We start from the raw sequence: 11357 nt of genomic DNA, 5'->3' as shown, positions 1-11357 counted from the left end.
TGGGGGGGGGGGGGTACTCAGAGAGGTAGCAGGAAATTTGGGCACTCGCTAGTGGTGTGGGTACCACCATAGGCACTTTACATGCTGGATCTTAAAGGATACGGGAAGTGACATGTGACATGATGAGATAGACATGGGTATATACAGTGCCTACCACACAAATAACTATGCTGTGTTCCTTTTTTTGTTTCTCTGCCTGAAAGAGTTAAATATCAGGTATGTAAGTGGCTGACTCAGTCCCGAACTCAGACAGGAAGTGACTACAGTGTGACCCTCACTGATAAGAGATTCCAACTATAAAACACTTTCCCAGCAGAAAATAGCTTTTGAGAGCATGAACGAGACAAAAAGGATCAATAGTTCACAGATGTTAGCTCTGGCACACTTCAATGAATGTGTCATTGAGCAAAAACAATAAAACAGTTAAAACTTAAAAAGTAGATTTAAACATAAAATAAAACTGTGGAATATGTTAAAAAGTCATTTTTAGGAGAAGAAAGATAGATACAATCGTTTATTTAATTTGTTTATTTTCACCTCGGGTGTCCTTTAAGCAATCATTGTGTGGCCACTGTACCCACGTTGGTGTTGGAATTGGCGGTCATTATCGTCCACCATGACTGCGTTCAGATCGGCGTGGCTATGGGCCTTCACAGACCTTGTGCTCCTCCACCTTCCATTTGAGGATGCTCCACAGATTTCCAATAGGGATTTGGTCCGGGGACATGCTTAGCGAGGCCAGCACCTGCAAGGCAGTAATAATAAGAAAGTAGTGGTAATAAATAAGCCCTCGCTGTGATTGGCTGCAGCACAGATGAATGTGACAGCTGCATGAGTACAAGTCCTGCGTGTGTCACAATGATGAGTATACAGCACCGAGACGCGTGGACAGGCAGGAGGCGGAGACACATGCCCCGCCAGCATGCAAGAATGGAAATAGCTGGCAGCTACCACAGCTGAGAGATTAGGACGCCGACAGGCCCAGAACAGTAAAGACCTGCCGACGGCAACCCTCTGACAAGCTGTGAAATGATCTTCACCTAATCCTGTTACCACTATGTAAACTCTCTCTCTCTCAGCAATGACTCCGTGCCGAAACCAGCAGACCTCAATGTCAGGATTGTCTCATGATCTCCCCTTGTGTGGAGCACAACCAACCAATCAATCCACGGTGCCCTTAAAAAACAATAAAGGCTGGATCTGCTAGGAAGCGCCAATCGCTATTGCAATTACTGCACACGGCACCTTTACTGCCGTTTAGTGCATCAGGGAACAGACTCTTTCTCTGCCCTTTGCCAGCTTTTATACCTGGGGGGTGGGAGTTGGTATTCATCAAGGGGAGATTCCACACACCATTTTATTTTATTGTTTCAGTTTCATCGCTGTAAACGAACAAACAAAGAATAAATAAACGAATAAATCAGCCTGAGCTGTATTTAATTTAAATAACGCCCACCAGTGTATTATCTGTACACAGCTGCTTCAAGCAAGTCATAAAGGGGTTGTAGCATCCAAAAATGAAAAAATGGCAGAAAATAGTGCCCCTAGTATACAGTATATGTAAACCCATTTTTTTAAACAATAAAATAAGTACCTATATACCCCCCTTTTTTCCTTTTACCGGGTCTAGGTACCTTTGCCTAAGTGCAGGAACTGAGCAGTGCCAGGGGATCGTGGGAAGTTTTTCTTTCTTAGCTACAGTAGCATGCTCATTTCAGCATGCATATAACTGAACACTTTTTATTTTGGATAAGATAAGGACACTATGACCAGAAGGTAATTGAATCCCCTCCATTTGAGGAGTTTACACAGTGATGTAAGCCTGTTGTTTAGGTGATGTTTGCTGTGGGAGGGACAGTAAGCTGTGGACATTTAACACTGAGCTGGGTTGAAAAAAAAAAAGGGCAGAAGTGATGTCACTTTTGGCATCACAGAGTAATAAAGATGGAAACCAGCAGAAATACTATTTTCTTTTTTTTTTTGTCGTATCATATTCCTCCGAAATCTGACCGTGAACACTAAAAATAACAGGATACGTAAGATAAATAAGTAATTTCTCATTGGATGATTTTTATTTTATTTTTTCAACTATTATGGAGTTTCATCTACTCTAAAGTTTATGGTTTATGAGTAAAACCCATCAAACTCAGAAAAAAAACACCAGACTTATCTAAAAAATGTACTAATTAGTTGTGGCTCCTAGGCTGTCGCATCCGAGCGCCTCCAAAATTACACTACCGTAACTGGGAGCGCTCTGCACATATGCAGATACAAGTCTTTATGAACTGCGCATGCACAGAACGCTCCCAGCTACAGAAGAGGCGGCCAGCGTGACAATACTGCACATGATGCGCATGTGTGATTAAACTGCGCATGCGCAGTACTGTCATGCCGGCCGCCATGATGACACGCAGTGGCCGGCGTGATGATGAAGAGTGTCACCGCTAAAGAAGTGGGAGCCCGACACCCGGCGAGGGTGTCGCCGGTGCGGTATGCGGCGGAGGGACCGGGAGAGGAGCCAGGAGGACGTCGGGGGAACTCCCGACCTACGGTGGGCTGGAGAAAGCCCCAGGTAAGTACCAATTTTGTTTATTTTAAGAGCTCGGAGTCCCTTACACGCTAAGTACACATGGGCCAACCTGCAGCCTGACCATCATCTGACTTTAGTCTGTTGGACGATAATCAGGCATGTGTACACCTGCAAACAACTTGATGAGCAGCACGGTGGCGTAGTGGTTAGCTCTCTCGCCTTGCAGCGCTGGGTCCCTGGTTCGAATCCCAGCCAGGGCACTATCTGCAAAGAGTTTGTATGTTCTCTCCGTGTCTGCGTGGGTTTCCTCCGGGCACTCCGGTTTCCTCCCACATTCCAAAAACATACAGATAAGTTAATTGGCTCCCCCTAAAAAAAAAAAAATTGGCCCTAGACTACAGTACTTACACTACATAATATAGACATATGGCAATGGTAGGGATTAGATTGTGAGCTCCTTTGAGGGACAGTTAGTGACAAGTAAATATATATATATATATACACTGTACAGCGCTGCGTAATATGTCGGCGCTATATAAATACTAAATAATAATAATAATAATAAATAATAATAATAATAATAATGAGCAACTGATAACAGGCGGTTTGATCAATCCAACTGTCGGATCTATGTTGGTCTGATATCATGCAGTTGGTGCGGGTGTACAAGTTGTTTGAAAGACTTGCACTTGTTTCGAGTACATTGTTTCGTCAGTCCTCTTGTGGTCGCAGTATGTTCATTGAGTTGGTTGTTTAGCTGTCTAGGCGTGTGGACATACAGGTCATGTGGTTCGTCAGGTTGTGTGGTTTGTCATGTTGGTCATATGGTTGTGTGCATGTTGGACTTATGTATGAGCCTATAAAGCAGGGGTCTCAAACTACCTGGGGGCCGCAGGAGGCAAAGTCAGGATGAGGCTGGGCCGCATAAGGAATTTCACAATCGCGGCGCATCACCGCCTCTGCCCGCCCCTCTCACTCTTCCTTCACAGAGAGGGGCGGGGATCCGTGCGGCGATTGACGTCAGGAGGGGCAGAGCTGAAGCTGAAAGCTCTGCCCCTTCCAGGAAATGCCGGCGGATTGCCCCCCGGGCGATTTGGGGGCTCTGCAGCCCTCGTTTAGCGGCGGGGATGCGGTGGATTACTTGGGAGCACTGAAGCGAACTATAAGGAAGCTTTTGCCGTCGAGGGCCACAAAATATTGTATCGAGGGCCGCAAATGGCCCGCGGGCCACGAGTTTGAGACCCCTGCTTTAGAGGAATATCTTGCAACAGCAATTTTCTTATGATGACCCTATGTACTGTACTATGTAGGTTGCTCTCTGGGCAGCAATGAGGGACATAACATTAAGTTTCAATCACAGGCAACCCTGGTAAACTCGAAAGTGCTTTAAAAAAAACAAAACAAAAAGCTATGAATATACAATGTGAGATGTGGTACTTACACTCCTGATTAAACTGGTTTCACATCAGCCTCCTGGTCTTTTTTATGCTTCTGAGAAGCAGAATGGATTACCCTGGAAACAAAACAAAACATTGCGTAGATTATAGAGATAGATCTGCAGCGTAGAAAGAGAAAAAAAACCTTGAGCCAAATCACTGCGGGACAGCGGCGTCTGCCATTGGCTGCATGAGTAATAAAATGTGTTGTTATTGTCGGTACACAATGCTGCCTCTATTCTTCAGCCCTAATATCTGATTAATGGAGAATTGTCGCTTCACCTGGTGGCGTCATATTCTATACGTGTAATTGCCGGTGTATAGGGCAGCTTTATCCCCGCCATTCCTGCAAGTGTTTACACTTTTTTTCAGACTTGCAATTTCTGGGTTTTGTAATTCTTCAATTCTGAATATTTGTGCACTTTTTTTAGGTTAATTTCCAGAATTTTTTATGCATACACCTAAGGGCCCGTTTCCACTTGTGCGGTGAAAATTAGTAGCGGAAAACGCGAAAACAATTTTGCATGCAGATGCAAATTTTACCTCGAATTCGCATACGTTTTCGCGTTGTTTTTTTTAAGTATGCAAATTTAAAGAGACTCTGAAGTCTCCCTATAATGAGGTTTTTAGTTTAAAAACCTCATTTACATTATAGTCCAACCTAAAACGCTGCAGAATCGCAGCTGAAAACCTCCTCGATCACCCCAAACTCACGGGGGTACACGGAGGCAACTTCCGCATAGAGGCAGCGCAGCTCTGCCTCTGTGTGCATCAATCAGCTCAGATCACCGCCTCTCCCCCGCCCCTCTCAGTCTTCCTTCACTGAGAGGGGCGGGGGAGAGGCGGAGATATGCGCTGATTGACGCACATAGTGGCGGCAGCAAAATCCGCGACCAAGACAGTCGTGGATTTTGCCTGCCCTGTACCCCCGTGAGATTGGGGTGATCGGGGGGTGGGGTTTCAGCCGCGGTTCTGTGGCGTTTTAGGTCGGACTATAATGTTAATGAGGTTTTTAAACTAAAAACCTCATTATAGGGAGACTTCAGAGTCTCTTTAACCATGTCAATGCCTGTGTGCTTTTACATAGATTTTAGGCGAAAACGTACACAAATTAGCGGTAAAATTCACGGTAAAATTTGCATACGAAAACGCAAGCGAATTTCCTATTAATTACATTGTATGCGAATCGCACACCGCCTTGCGGTGCGCGAATTCTGATGGTTCTGCTGTGCAGATTCTTCTTGCACAGAAAAACGCTCTGTTTTCCTGACAAGTGGAAACAGGTAAAGTTGTATTGATTGTGCGAATCTGCATGCAGATTCGCGATAGTGGAAACGGGCCCTAAAGCTCATTTACATGCGACTGTAACTAATGAACTTCAAATTCGCAAGCATTTTTCAAATTGCTAAGGTGAAAATTTGCAGTTCCCATTGGCTTGCATTGATATGCGAACCCCAAAAAAGCATAATGCTGGAAAAATTCATTCATGATAAGGGCTGGGCTACATAAAAAAAAAGGGCGCCTGGAAAAAAGGGCGCATGGTGTAGCCAAAATTTAATGATTTTGTCACTAACCACATTTTATCGTTTCTTGTTGTAATAAAAATCTTAAAATATCGTTTATAACACTGAAAACGATAATACATGTATAATAGTTATAATTTTATAATATGTATAACCTTCATTTATCGTTTCTTTATGTGATAAAATCTGAAAATATTGTTTGTAATAATGAAAAAAAAATTAACAATGAAAAAAAAGTACGTTCGTAATAACTGTAGTAAAAAATTAGTAAATATTACTAATATTTTACTACAACTAAACCTAACTCTACTCTCACACAGAACCCTCCTTCTACCTATTCCTAACCCTAAGACCCCCCCCCCCCGGTGGTGCCTAACCCTAAGACCCCCCTGGTGGTGCCTAACCCTAAGACCCCCCTGGTGGTGCCTAACCCTAAGACTCCCTCGTGATGCCTAACCCTCAATCCCCCCTGGTGGTGCCTAACCCTAAGAATCCCCTAGTAGTGCCTAACCCTCAGACTCCCTCGTGATGCCTAACTCTAAGATCCCCCTGGTGGTGCCTAACCCTAAATCCCCCCTGGTGGTGCCTAACCCTAGGACCCCCCTGGTGGTGCCTAACCCTAAGACGCCCCTGGTGGTGCCTAACCCTAAGACCCCCCTGGTGGTGCCTAACCCTAGAACCCCCCTGGTGGTGCCTAACCCTAAGAATCCCCTAGTAGTGCCTAACCCTAAAACTCCAATATTGTTTATCAAATTATTTTTGAAATCAATACATTTAGTTATTTGAGCAATTTTGTATTTTCCACTATTCCACTATACATCCTTTTTGTTATGAAACTTTACGTAGATAGAAACGATATCTATGGTAAGTACGTTTGTAAATGTTATTGTCAGGAACCGGCCCGCGGCACGCCTGCGTATCCGGTTCTCGACTGCGGGTTTGACCAGATCAAACGGGGAACAGCCTTATTCAAGCTACAAACAAGGCTGTGACCCATAAAAAGCTTCTTACTGCCACCACTAGCGGTTTGCTAGACACGTCCACTCGGCTGTCGAGTGCTCAGCACACAATCCGCGTTTTCGTATTCGGGTCAGCTTTGCGCTTTAGGCCGAATACGGGAACGCCACGCACACACACGCACAGTTGCAATTTTACACTGTAGTGAAGCAAAACCACTAACAGTCGTTCCAAACGATACTGTTAGTCACTCTGCTGTCGAGCTACTCGCACTGGCGTTTTCATACGTTGGGTCAGCTGCGCGCTTTAGGCCAACGTATGACAAACGCCCCCACACACAATGCAATTACAATCTCGTACGGTAGGGTTGCTCAAACGTACAATTAGGCATGGATTTATACACAGTTGCACTTCAGTCTCTTCTAGGCTATGAGTGTTAGTTTAGTACAGAAGTCAAACTTATTTAAATAACAATTTAATATTCCAGAAAAAACATGGAACAATGCAGAACTTAATATATACAAAAGATGTACAAAAACAAAGTAAAAAAGTACAAAGTAAAAGTTACAAGATAAAAGATACAAAAATACACACAAGGATATTTGCGTAAAAATAAACGGGGGAAAAAGAGAACGTTGCCAGCTTAGGTTAGAACGTTGTTTGACGGGAGGACGCCGTTTGTTCGACCAGGAGTCGAGATCATCCCTAGCTATGCGCTACCTCCAGGAGAAGATACCTGTGACTGTCCTGGACCAACTTAAATAGTCCGAAGTGTCCCCTGGGGCATTTAATGTCCAGCCCCCAGGAACTAATGCAATTTCCCCATTTGTGACATCACAGAACACTTGTCCTAGTCTTCCTGTGATATGCGAACTTTAAAGGGTTCCTGTTTTAGCTTTTTGAAGGTTGCAGAATTCAGCAGGTAAGATTGTATCCTAACAGACATCAAAAGGCTTCCTCAACATTATTTCCTAGCATCAAAGTTTTCCTGTCTCCGTTTTTAAAGTCTGCAGAGATTTCCAACCCCTTCAGCTGGCTGTCATGTAAATTTCAAACCTTCAGGTGTCAACTTCTCCTGTCCCCAAGACTCTGGTAGTCTTGCTTTGTATAATAGGACAATGGCTTACTCTAGAGTTCAAAAGCCAGGCCGACCAGCCTATTCTTCCTCAATTGGCAGCTAATTAGCAGTAGACACCTCTTCCCCTGCTGGACAATGAGGGCAGAGGTAATGTACATTTACATACAGAATTTACATGTACATACAGGCTCCCATTAAAGAGAACCCGAGGTGGGTTTGAAGAATATTATCTGCATACAGAGGATGGATCTGCCTATACAGCCCAGCCTCTGTTGCTATCCCAAACCCCCCTAAGATCCCCCTGCACTTTGCAAACCCTCATAAATCACAGCCACGCTGCTGACAAACAGCTTGTCAGAGCTGGCTGTGTTTATCTCTATAGTGTCAGTCTGCTGCTCTTCCCGCCTCCTGCAGAACTCCGGTCCCCGCCTGCATCCCTTCCCTCCCTGCTGATTGGAGGGAAGGGATGGGGGCAGGGACCGGAGCTATGCAGGAGGCGGGGGAGCAGCTGAGACTGACACTACAGATGTAAACACAGCCTCACAGCACGCCTGTGATTTATGAGGGATTGCAGAGTGCAGGGGGACCTTAGTGGGGTTTGAGATAGCAACAGAGGCTGGGCTGTATAGGCAGATCCAGCCTCTGTATGCAGATAACATTCTTTAAACACACCTCGGGTTCTCTTTAACCGTTTCCTGGGGCCAGGTGGTACCTTCAAGAGCCAGACTAGCTTTTAGCAGACATAGTAGACAGAAAAATGACAGAAATATGTTCCTGTATTCCCTAACATCATCAGCACCCCAATATATCACCACAGTTATTATATGGTAAGTATGTTTGTAAATGTTATTATTCACCAGGCGCCTAAATTTCCAGTTGGACGCCCATCAAACGATATTTAACATGAGAGCAGGGGCGTAACAATAGGGGATGTAGCCCCTGCACCTGCGGGGGCAGGAGGGGTTGCAGCGTGAGGGGAGAGCATTGCCCTCACCTCGGCTCTCCTCTCAGCGCTCCCCTCCTGCATCTATCACTGGCAGCGGCGGCAGGCAAGACACATACTTCCATCCACCGCGGAGGTCTCCGATCTCTAAGTGCTTCACACTACTTCCTGTTTACAGGAAGTAGTGTGAAGCCCTTAGAGATTGGAACTTCCGGCGTTGAATGTTGGTATGTATTGCTGCTACGGTGCTACCACCATTGCCAGTGATAGGTGCAGGCAGGGGCGTAGCAATAGGGGGTGCAGCGGTAGCGACCGCATCGGGGCCCTTGGGCCAGAGGGGCCCCGAAGGGCCCTCCCTCAACTACAGTATTAGCACTCTATTTGTCCTGTGCTCATAATAATCACTTTTATAGGTGCTATGGATAGCAGTAATCATTAACAAGCTGTTCCCTATCCCCTTCTTTCACCTCTGACACTGTAGTTGCCATTGGCAAGTTTTGGTGTGCCGTATCAGTTGTTATGTATAGAGTGCTAGGGGGGCCCCATTGTAAAACTTGCATCGGGGCCCACAGCTCCTTAGCTACGCCACTGGGTGCAGGAGGGGAGCGCGCAGAGGGGAGAGCCTGAGGTGAGGGGAGGGGGGACTGTCCCCCCCTCCCCGCTGATGTGCAATGCTCTCCCCTCATGCTGCGACCCCTCCTGCCCCCCCAAAACGGCCCTGAGCAGGCCCCAGAGGAGCCCCTGGGACCTCCCGCAGGTGCAGGGGCCGCATCCCCTATTGTTACGCCCCTGCATGAGCGTCAATGGCGGCGTCCTTTTTGTCCACTTGCCTCATGCGCCCAAATTTCCTGCTTCCTCTGCTGCCCCCTCTTACAGAGCCACCAATATCATGTACTGTGTGGGCTGGTGTAGCTCAGGGTGCGGAGCCACAAGCTGGAGAGCTACTAGCCTGCATGGGTAACAAAGGGTTAATAGTGCCTGGGAGGAGGGGCCACACACTGCTGGCGTTTCAGGATTTATGTTCAAATTTGGCATTTCAAAGGGTTTAAAAAGCATGTTTTTCTTTGAAAATTTTAATATCGATTTCTCAGTCAGATCAAAAGAGACATTTGAAATTTAAAGTCGTCTGAATAATCAATAGAATGATCGTTCCTCGTCAATCGGCACCATTAACAGTACCCAATCCGATCAATCGCAGGGTCAATCGTTCGGGAGACTGTACTGTTAATGATGAGATATTTTTATGAGGTACCTTATGAGGGATATATTCCCTTTCCTGGTTTTCTCTGCCCAGTGACATTCAAGAGACTTCGGAGCAGGGAAATGGTTTTGGACAGCGCTGGCCAAGAGAAACAGGAAGTCAGAAAAGAGCAAGCAAACAAAAAAAAAAGTTTGGGGAAAACAAAACTTTATGAAGCAGAGCTATGGCAAAAACAGTTACATTTATAATACAAATGGACACATGTATAAAATAAGCACATTTGTCGCAAAGTAAAATGCAATGTAAATGAACAACACACTATGTCGCTGTCACTTACAGTGAGTATAATTAATCTGATAGCTCTGAATATCATTCTGACAGGTTCATCTTCTCATGGGGAATTCTCAAGGTTTCCTTTATTTATTTTTAAAGCATTCCCTGGAAAGGATCCGTACAAAGATGCTCTCCGGCCATCCATGTGCATACTATTCTGACAGTTGGACTGAACAAGTGCTGTTTAGTAAGTGCTTTTGAAAATAAAAATATCCTTGAGAATCCCCCATGAAGAGATGAACTATTCCAAAACCTTTTGGTAAAGAGGCTCAGAGCTCTCAGATTAAAGGATACCCGAAGTGTCAAGAGACATGATGAGATAGACATGTGTATGTACAGTGCCTTGCACACAAATAACTATGCTGTGTTCCTTTTTTTCTTTCTCTGTCTGAAAGAGTTACAGTGGTGTGAAAAACTATTTGCCCCCTTCCTGATTTCTTATTGTTTTGCATGTTTGTCACACTTCAATGTTTCTGCTCATCAAAAACCGTTAACCGTTAGTTAAAGATAACATAATTGAAGACAAAATGCAGTTTTAAATGATGGTTTTTATTATTTAGTGAGAAAAAAAACTCAAAACCTACATGGTCCTGTGTGAAAAAGAAATTGCCCCCTGAACCTAATAACTGGTTGGGCCACCCTTAGCAGCAATAACTGCAATCAAGCGTTTGCGATAACTTGCAACGAGTCTTTTACAGCGCTCTGGAGGAATTTTGGCCCACTCATCTTTGCAGAATTGTTGTAATTCAGCTTTATTTGAGGGTTTTCTAGCATGAACTGCCTTTTTAAGGTCATGCCACAACATCTCAATAGGATTCAGGTCAGGGCTTTGACTAGGCCACTCCAAAGTCTTCATTTTGTTTTTCTTCAGCCATTCAGAGGTGGATTTGCTGGTGTCTTTTGGGTCATTGTCCTGCTGCAGCACCCAAGATCGCTTCAGCTTGAGTTGACAAACAGATGGCCGGACATTCTCCTTCAGGATTTTTTGGTAGACAGTAGAATTCATGGTTCCATCTATCACAGCAAGCCTTCCAGGTCCTGAAGCAGCAAAACAACCCCAGACCATCACACTACCACCACCATATTTTACTGTTGGTATGATGTTCTTTTGCTGAAATGCTGTGTTACTTCTACGACACATTTAACAGGACACGCACCTTCCAAAAAGTTCAACTTTTGTCTCGGCGGTCCACAAGGTATTTTCCCACAAGTCTTGGCAATCATTGAGATGTTTTTTTTAGCAAAATTGAGACGAGCCTTAATGTTCTTTTTGCTTAAAAGTGGTTTGCGCCTTGGATATCTGTCATACAGGCTGTTTTTGCCCAGTCTCTTTCTTATGGTAGAGTTGTGAACACT

At 44.9% G+C, this 11357-nt stretch overlaps 1 long non-coding RNA gene across 3 annotated transcripts in view; it reads right to left on the bottom strand.

Moving 5' to 3' along the window:
• Window positions 1-513: 513 nt before the first annotated feature.
• LOC137525916 (uncharacterized) overlaps window positions 514-11357 on the bottom strand; it is a 46508-nt gene continuing 35664 nt past the window's right edge. For all 3 annotated transcript variants that reach the window (XR_011023064.1, XR_011023062.1, XR_011023063.1), the window contains 2 exons: window positions 3972-4043; window positions 514-745 (listed from right to left, as the gene is read on the bottom strand). This is a non-coding gene — a long non-coding RNA (uncharacterized lncRNA). The remainder of the gene's footprint in view (window positions 746-3971; window positions 4044-11357) is intronic.

This window comes from Hyperolius riggenbachi, chromosome 7 (genome assembly GCF_040937935.1).
Source record: "Hyperolius riggenbachi isolate aHypRig1 chromosome 7, aHypRig1.pri, whole genome shotgun sequence".
In the NCBI taxonomy this organism is placed as follows: domain Eukaryota; kingdom Metazoa; phylum Chordata; class Amphibia; order Anura; family Hyperoliidae; genus Hyperolius; species Hyperolius riggenbachi.
The sequence above is the reverse complement of the archived record's forward strand: the minus strand, read 5'-3'. Positions and strand labels throughout refer to the sequence as shown.